Source organism: Osmia lignaria, chromosome 5 (assembly GCF_051020975.1).
Source record: "Osmia lignaria lignaria isolate PbOS001 chromosome 5, iyOsmLign1, whole genome shotgun sequence".
In the NCBI taxonomy this organism is placed as follows: domain Eukaryota; kingdom Metazoa; phylum Arthropoda; class Insecta; order Hymenoptera; family Megachilidae; genus Osmia; species Osmia lignaria.
Genome location: NC_135036.1, coordinates 7892855 through 7902821, shown reverse-complemented (window position 1 = coordinate 7902821; position 9967 = coordinate 7892855).

Below are 9967 nucleotides of genomic sequence, written 5' to 3'. Positions count from 1 at the left end.
ATAAATTATAATTATTTATTGGAATTGAAATTTATAAAAGATAACACATCTTCGCAGTTTGATGAATGTTGAAAGAATGAATGTTCAAAAAAGCTATTTGAATTTTGTTAATAAAAATAAATGATTAGCGAAAATGATTAATTAAGGCGGTGTTCACAATTTTCTTCATTATCGACCTCGATGCCGGCCACCACATCCTTCAGTCATGAATTTTGTGAAACGTGTCAAACATTGTACGTTATCAGATTTTTGTGATATTTTTCAAGTAATTAATTGTGAAATGTGAGTGTAATTGAACGAGACAATCTGCTGGACGAAAAAGACAACCAGAAGCAACTGTGAAAACAGCTTTTATGTTTATTATTAATACCATGTGATGTTGACAACTTTGTTTGGTTATAATTGTTTTCATGAGCTTTCATGAACTTCTTTGTTTATATTATACTGTTCATAGTTTATTATTTATTGTTCATGCACGGTGATTAACAATACTTTATCACTTCTGTCATTATTATATGCCTATTGTCATATCGGTAAGTAGAGATTTATTTTAACCTTTTGCTGACGATCGACGCATATGTGTGTCCAAACATAATTGCATAGTAATTTATAATCCCGTACATACTGTGTTATATTCTTGATACAAAACACAGCCAAAGTGTAGACAGTAAGGATTTATAATGTATGCAGTAAGGATGAAATTATTACTTCCTTTAATTTAAATTAACAATAGAGTATGCAAATTTAAGAATATTCCGTCCCCAAAGGGTTAAATTATTTTAACGATTTATCATCTGAAATTTGTACAAAATGGCAGCATGTATAAGGATCAATTTTAAAAATTCCACAACCGTAAAGTTGTATAAATTTTACAGCAAAAAGTACATAGTTTTTCGTAGATTTATTGTTTTGTAAGTAGAGGGTGACTCATTTTAATCTTTAAATGGATATATATGGGGAAGTATATACATTGGGTTGAAAGTTGAATATACGAGGGTTGGAGGAAGTCGAGGGAAGCACTAGAATGTCAAGAAGGAAGGTCTGTTGGAAACGAAACGTAACTGTACTCTATTATCAGTACCACTTGTTAGAATATTCTCTTTCACGTTTCTATCGTACGAAATTTTTCTTCGATATCGCGAATTCAATTTTTCGTTCAATCCCTCGCAATATACTCAAGGATGGATCAAAAGAAATGGCAAATAATGAACTTTATTTTTATTCGAATACTATCACGACGATGGAGCCGGTACTTTTATCTTTTATACCATCTATCCGTTTATGTATTCCTCCCATCCAAACAAACGTAAAGCGTGATACTAAACATCCGTTTATTCGATAACGAAAAGTATGCAGCCGAACGGTGCTTCATCAGCTTTTAAATCTCCGCGTCTCCAGTCTCTTTCTCTCGGACACGAAACGCATTACATAACTTTTACGCAACTTCCTGCAGACATAACAGGATACGTTGAGGCGCGGTTGAAAAAACACGAGCAGAGAAAGAAAGTTCCCTTCGTATCGACTCGCGTTCGTTTATTACGACCTATAGCCGCATATACTTATCGTCTTCCTTCTCTTCGCGTCTATCAACCCTCCGTTTCTCTCTCTCTCCCTCTGTCTTTCTCTATCTTCCCTAGCAATTCCACCGGGGGTTCCGCATAATGCTTTTTTCAGCCAGCCCTCGGTACACTGGGACAGGGACTATCCGTAGTAGCCTGGTCGCCCCGAGTGACGCGAATTTTTCTCCTTTTTTATTTTTTCTTCTTTCCCTCGAAACGACTTTCCATTCGAGTACACGAATCCTCGGCACCCCCGAGGCGAGCTCCCGTGAATTATCCGAGTGCCTTCGGTAATTCCGTCGGGAATCGTTTTGCATAATGTTAAGAAAATACTCGTAAAAGGCCGCGTTGAATGCGCGATACCGCCGCCGCGCGGTTACAACACTCGACCAACGATCATGGCGAACGAGAAAAATTCCACGTTTCTAATTCCCTCCGCCGTCTGTTTGCACCGTCGAAGCGTCTTTTTTATCGGGACAAGATAGGTACGTGTAGGAATTATTGGGAATTTAGTCGGACAGCTAACGAAAGAGCAGTTTGTTCGTAAATCATGCGTATATTGAACGATGCATACGTATTGTGCTCACCTGGAATGTTGGTGACGTTGAAAAGTAGTGGTGAAAGGGAAACGATCCCGAGTATGTTGATTAGTTTCCTTAGGCTTCTGTATTTTCATCGATATCAATTTGCGTGCCTTGCCAAACCGTGATTAGTTGTTAATTACAGGAGTCTTGAACAGTAGCGGAATGCTTTCCATGAATATGCGTATCGAAAGGTAATTGAAATCGAGGATTAATTAAGTAGAAATTCACACCTCAAGTATCATCTTAAAATCATAGAAAATTTTATTTCTAATAAATCCAATGTCTTATTCCCATATGAAACTTTTACAATTTTTATCCCAGAAGGCTTTCTTCCATTAAGAACAAAAATTATCCTATTAAGCTAAACTCATTTGGCGAAAGTTGTTGGGAGAAAAGTGAAAGCGGTAATGGCAGGGATGTTTGCAATTTATAGGAATAAAGAAGCTACTTTTCGGTCCATTGCTGCACGTTTAATTGCAGAGATTCCCGGTGAAATCAGCCCGTGGAGAATGGGGTGAAGTCGTGTAAATAGAGTAGCGTCGCGTAGGAGGCTGGAAGGGTGGATGTCGCCCTTGAAATTTCCCCATCGCGGTTTGTCGATAGTGACATTAAGCCCTCGTTAAATACAGCACCGTCTCTCGCCTTCCTCGTAAAAGTGTATTTCAAATTCGCCTCGCGGGAAGGGATTAAGGGTAGTTTGCGGATGGCTGTTCGCCGGACAACAACGGCATTCAGTTTTGCATGGGAACGAGCCGGAAGTGGCTTCTTCACGCATTTAACAGAGGGCGCGTAGGAAAGTCTTGCAATTTCCGATGGAACTTTCTGCGGTCGTTGCTATTTGACTTTTCCTTCAAAGGGTTTAAACAGGCCCCACTTCTCTCGTTAACATTAAGCGGCCGCGTGTGCAACTCGCTTTGATCACGGCTCGCGCTCGTATGCAATTAAAACCACGTTATAGACTCGCGTCAGCGTTAACTACGTTCCGCAGACGGATCTCTATTTGGGAAATTATCAAATGAGTGGTTGCTACTGGAACCTCGATTACCCGTGTCGCGAACAAGATCCGAGAGCCAGCTTAATTCGACGACCTTTATGCTCGCGAGATACCAGTGTTTTACATTCTCCTCTTCGTTATCACATTCTAAATCGTGCCCATCCTTTTCAGAATTATAATTCATACATCGACGCTTCTTTCGGACTGTTTTTGCTTATCGAATTTTGAGTTTGCAAATGCAGATTGGTTTAGGCTACGATTAATAATCGATAATAGCAATTGGTTTGAGAGCAATTAGAGAGAGAGAGGAGGTATCTTACCCTTTCGGATGGCGGACCATGGAGAGAGCCCTGCAACGTCACACGAGTTTATTAAATACTAATGCGGGAATATTTTTCATGCAAAACCTTTTCACTATTTTATCACGCGACGTCTACAAGTTGAATACTGATCAAAGAACATAAACTCCGTAAACTCGCGTTTCATACAAGCGTTAGTCGCGAGCATAATGATATTCGTAAAAGTAAAGAGCAGCCCGAGCAACTCAGACTTCGTACCCTCGGAACTACCGAAACTTCACCCTACAATTTCCGCGAGAAGTTACTATGATACATGCCGCGCAACCCTCTCTATAGAACTTCCCTCGAAACAAAGAACGCGAGCGTTCGTGTTTGCATTCGTTGTATGGAAATCGACAGACGGAATGGCACGGTCGGATCTTGGGAAGCGACTTTTAGTTTTAACAGCTCGTAAAACAACCGCGGCATCCACCGCCGCCTGCAGCGTCTGAAACGCACTCGAACTCGCCTTGTTTCCGGCAAGTGGAATTTAAGTGAGTTCTTAACGAGCTTCCAGTTACAGTTATCTGCTTCTCGAGACCGGCTAATACCTGCGTCGACCACTTTAACGCGATAAAACTTCGTGGTCGGTCGTTTTTATCAGATCGTCGAAACCGTGTTACGGATTAGATTTAGTTCTAGCCTGTGTGAACACTTTCGTGTCGTCCGTGAATCTTCTTTGGAGGCGTTATCAAAATTATCAAGAATTTCAAAAGATTTCATTTAAACTTCCCAAACAAATCTTGATGAACTCGTGTGTCCTTATGAGCGCAGTCTCCCGCTGATCCGCAGTCCATTCGCTCGATTTCCTTTTATTGCGAACTGGAGACACCGGAAGTCATTGTTCATTCGTTGACCACCGACCGAGAACCTCGTTCTGGTGGCACGGCATCGGATCAGGGACTCGTTTTCTTTCCTTCCACCTGCGGTTGCTCATTCCTGGAATACTTCGCTAGAAGGAATCGCAGAGGAGACCTTTCATTTGTTCCAAGTTCTCCAAGTTATCTGGCTAGGACGAAACGTCCCTTCGCTAGAATCTAATTGTAAGATCGTTTCGCGGAACAGTTCTTATTGTTTGCCGTAGGCGCGAAAGGGGTACCGTTTCGCAGTAACCCGGCACGGATACGGGCGGTATCGTAAAATTTAGTCGCGGAACGAGACATCGAACTCCTCTCGGTTCTTTCGCAGTCGGTGCATACCGGTTTTAACGATACGTACTATTAATTTTAAGAGGAACGTCAACTATGCTTTAACGACCCTTACGGCGCATTCCCTGCGAGTGAGGCCACTTTTCTGGGACTCGAACATAACGATCCCGCTCTGTCAAACGAACGAGCTACAAACGAAACTTTATTTCGCCGATGCCGCGATATTTTGAGGATTACTCGACTCTGTTTTTTATTGTGACCTTAGGGAACTCTATAGAGTCCAATAGGATTTTAATATTTCCTAATTAAATTAAATTCACTATCCATCGCACACTTCATTTTTTCTCGATCGAAGATTATAAATATTTGAACAAAGACCTATGGGTACATTATCCCTTTTTTGACTGAACCCATCGCGAGTGGCAAGTTTGATACAAAGGGAATCGCTAAAGCAACAAAAGAATTCACGAGAGTCCGAACTCGCAACCCTCTGCATTCGAATACGAACAATGGAAGCGCTTTTTTTTTCGAGAAAGACTAAGTTAGAAGCTTCCCTGTTTCGGGCTCAAAGGAGCCCCGAGCTGTTTTTCATCGTTTAATATTAATCGTTCGGCCGAGCATGCGGCAAGAACGACGTCGAATGATTATGATATTTCGAGTCGTACGCAACCCTCCACGTTTGATCTTCAGAAAGCGTGATAATTGGCACACAGGGAGGCACGTTAATGCGGATAAAATGGGAACAGGCTACGATGAGAGTTGCATTACCTTCGCCGCCGCAAGTAAATAGCAAGAAAGTCCTTTGATCGTACGTACAAAATGACGCGACATCCTCGGAGTGGCGAGGCGAGTGTCGCTGGCAGAACGCAAAATTGAATCCTCCTCCTGGTGTCCTTACGCTTTCAAACGCACATAACGTAAACATTTTAAGATCTTCAGTGGGAAAATGTACACCGTATACAACAGAAGCTCGACTACTTCGCTTCTGTCTCTTTGATCGTTCCATTCGGTTATTCTTTTCGTCCGTTTCAGAGACGCTTTTAGTCCATTTACAGTCCCTAACCGTTCATTCTACTGGTCGACTTCTCGAAAATCATCAGTCCTCTCGGATCCGCTTCCCATCGCCTCTAATCCCGACCGATTCCGACCTTCGTCGAACAGGAGATTCACTTCCTGTGCGACCTTATTTTGCAAAGAGGAAACCGTACCGTAAGAGTCGGATTGCCCTTCAGGGAGAGCCGGCCAGACCGGTCGTCGAGGATGCACAAAAAGGGTGGCTCGCGTCGATCCAGCGTCGTGGGTACTTGTCACGAGCTGTCCGAATAGCTTTGACGATTCGAGGAAGACGAAGAAAAGGATGAGAAGCGGCTGCAAAGGTAACGAAGAGTTCAGGCTGAAGAATTGAACGAGCATTGATATAACGAACGTGACCGGCGCACCTTCGACGTTATTACCAAGCCGGGAAAAAAAGGAATAAAAGACGCGGTGTCCTGGTCGCGTTCATGGTACACGGCACGATAAATCGAGGCTAAGTCGAAATTACGATCTCGCAGGGGTGTGCGTGCCCTGGCACACGAGCCCGGGCTTAAGCCTCGTTCCGGCACCATCTGGATCGACTGAACGATCCTGTATACCCTCGTATCGATGGTAATTGCTCGCGGATCGAGCATTTGCACCGCTTTTTATGCGACACTTCCCGGCTGGACCGTGAAAAGGACACCTTATTGTTTGGTGTCACACTTACGCTCCCTTTTTTACTTTGGTCGGAATTTAATTCTTATTGCTGATAGGGGGAGAGCAGGGACAAACGTAACAATTTGTCTCTTTGGATCTGGAATTTTTAAACCACTCGTGTACCATAGCGAACCTTGATTATTGAAATATATTTTCTAATAGCAGAGGAAATATAAAATTGCACGGTAGGCAATAGAGATCGGTACAGAAAAAGTAGAGCAAAATCATCGATTCGACGTGGAAGAAAAAAACAAAAGGACCTCCACTTACTATACTAGAACGATTACGCTATAATCGTTTCTCGGCTATCGATCCTCCGAGAGTGGAGGCCGCAAATTGCGGTCATCGTATGCGATCATTTTTATTTCCTTTTCTGCCTATTTAAAATAAACCCTCCCCTAAACAATTTTACCCTCAGTCGCTCGCATTTTCCACCGTTTTAACATTGCACAATCGTTCCACGTACGCGAGGTTCACAGAAGCAAACGGATTGAAAAAAGGAATGATAGAAGAAAATATCGATTCGCTAAAAGCATTATTACTATGACACGTATAATATCGTGTTCATTCATTTACGGTACTCGTGTCGGTTCATAGTGACGATTATGCTAATTTCAAAGGGTTTTCAATGGTCTCGAAGGGTACGGGACACGAATTGTTCGTGCGGATCTTCGCGTCAGCGTCTCGTCACTGTCACCCCGGATTAAAATCCGGTTCTCGATTCGCGTGCACCTCCGAATGAATATAATCGTCGTTGGATGGTGAGCTCGAACTCTTTGTCGCTTGGGGATCCTTTCATTCCGGGGTAGATTTACTGTTTAAGAAGGCTAGATTAAAAGTTTACCCCGTTAAACTGGTCGACACGCGGCTGCGCGAGGGTAGAAAATTATTTCACGCTATAACAGTTAACAAAATTGAAAATTGAAATTATCCTCCCATTTCCTGCACCGTTTATCAAAACGCGACAACTTTCTTCATTATTTACCACCGCTATCTCGCTGCTACTTAATATATCTATCAAAAGAGTTAATCGTCAGCAACGATGAAACGCTTCATAAGCGATTTCATTATTTTTTCTGTCGCATACGCAATGCAACGCCGGCAACGCAGTTAAACAACGGTAAATTAACCAAACAACCGTTCATTTTTCTCGTCGCGCGTGTCCCGCGTTGAATCCCTTTCCATCGCGAACATTATGCATACGTTGCGTGTGTAATTACACGGCTCAAAATTGCATGACGTGATACGGTGAAATGAGAGCAAAAAAAAGGAGGGAGAGAGAGAGAGAGAGAAAAAAAAGAGTAGCAGTGGAAAAAAGAGGAATGGGTGGCCATGGGGGGTGGATGAAACTCGGTTGCCGCATCGGGGGTAAATAGCCGGTGTCCCGTCGCTTTTAAACTCGTTTTAGATTGCACGTTTCGAAACGATTGTTATCGCTCAACAGTCATCGTTGGTTAGTTTACATAGCAGCCAGGTATCGATCGACATTCCCGGTAATTACGTATTGTCTGCAGAACGCTGCTGTGCCGGTATTATGCGACGATACACGCGTCACAAAGTCTCCCTTTCGCGTGTGAACGACGGTTCCGTGAAACGTGTCACAAACACGTACCTTGCTTGCCAATCAAACTTTCCTCTGCATAGATTCTTTCCAAATTACGAATTAAAAAAATGAATCGCTTCAATCGGCTATCTAAAACTTCCTCCGAGGATGATTTTCGAGAAGACCTCGGGTAATCTTGCTTTTGAATCTTTGAATCAGTTTCAATTAGTCCCCGCTGCTAAAAATTTACATCACGCGTTGCATTGGGAATAAATTTTCCCGCCTGTTAATAAATTTACGTCGGTGTACATCTGTGAGTCGCACGCGAGATCCGTTTGTTGTCGGTTGTTTCAAAGACATCAAAGGAAACCCCGTCGCGGACTCAGCTTCAGAGTATTTTTGGTTGAAAATTTTTTTTTATATTTCGTGAAGGGTATCCACCTTCAGAGGGTTAAAATTTGAACACACGGGACAGAGGATCCTTCTTGCGCGACCTTCGTGGTTCAAAGGGTGGCTTCTAATAACGAAGATCGCGTTCCCATGCAAAGAAATGAGATACCATTTTCGCGGAAAAGCCACCGTATAACGAGATGCAAACTTTTGACGCTGGGATACTTTTAAACGAAACTTTTCAGGCCCCGAGATAACCTCGTATCAACGGGAGAACTTTACGCGAAGAACGGACAAGGTAATCCATATTTATGGAGACTCGTCGAATGTTTTCATAGAAACCGCGTTGCTACATTTTCAACCCTTTGACCGCTTTCGACTGGCTGGAAAATATTGACGCGATCATTGTGATTGTATTGTACGATTTACTTGGAATGTTTTGTCAGGTGCGCGAAGGACGGTAAACCAGGTGTTTCTCTAGCATTTATCTAATGGTTACTCATCAATTTTTCTTGTGTTGCAACGATTGACAATCGTGGTCAAGTAGCTTTTCAAATAACCGATTTGAGATCTTGTACACACGCGTCCTACACTCCAATGTTCCAACACTCTTTCTTCGATTCTTATTAGATTTTATTGTTACAATTTCATTTATTGTGTATAAGAATGTGTTTTTAATTTCATTTCAAATAGGAACTTTGCGATAGCTAATGAGATTAAGCTGATAATAAGGCGTTAGAAGATGATTCAATGACATTTTTCTAATGCTACGATTAGATAAATTTCTTACCTTCAAACTACCTTCACAACTAATACGCGAAACAATAACAAAGTGTGTCAAGAATCCTGCATTCTTTCGCGATAAATAATCTTTGCGAGAAAGTACACTCGTGTTCAAGTCAGGTTTCCATAGGGAAAATGACGATTGACCCAGACTGTGTTGTTAAAGCGTTACGCGTTTTATTTTTAAGAACATTACATTTAAAAACATCCGATACAGTGAAGAGCTTTATTTTGTGCACGAGTTTCAAAAATACATACATCATCCTCATTTTCCATATTTTAATTCTGCACCTGGGTCGAGATGAAACGATTTTACGTGCGATCTAAAATTACTAGCACGTTGCAAAAATTGACGATGTGTCGGAACAAATGAATTTTCATTTATTAATAAAGAAACGTAGGGAGACGAGGAGCGTAGAATAATTATTATGCACTTCAGAGCTAAAAATTGAAATATTTTTCGTGCCAATATATCAAAATTAAAAATTGAAATAAATATTTGCAATTTTATCTCCAGATTTATCATAAATTTTTCAAATATTAAAATCGAACCTATTATTCCGGAATATTAATGTACCTCGATAAAAAGATGAAGAATTTATTAATGGTAATAACCGGTTTAATGGTAATAACCAGTCGATCGAATTTCAATTTATTTCATCGACTTGTTAGAGTTTTTTTAAAACTTTTTCATTGAAGTGGTTTGGTTCGCGCGAAGAGAACAACGATGTTCGATTTCGCAATTTTTTCGAAATGCTCCTTTCGAGCAGTGTTTAACGTTCAACGATGGAACAACGACGAGCAAACTGGTTCGGAGTAATACGAAATCAATTGTAAGGCAATTAAAGCGGAGTGCCATCGTTGCTTGGCACATAAAGCTTCCGAAACTCGATC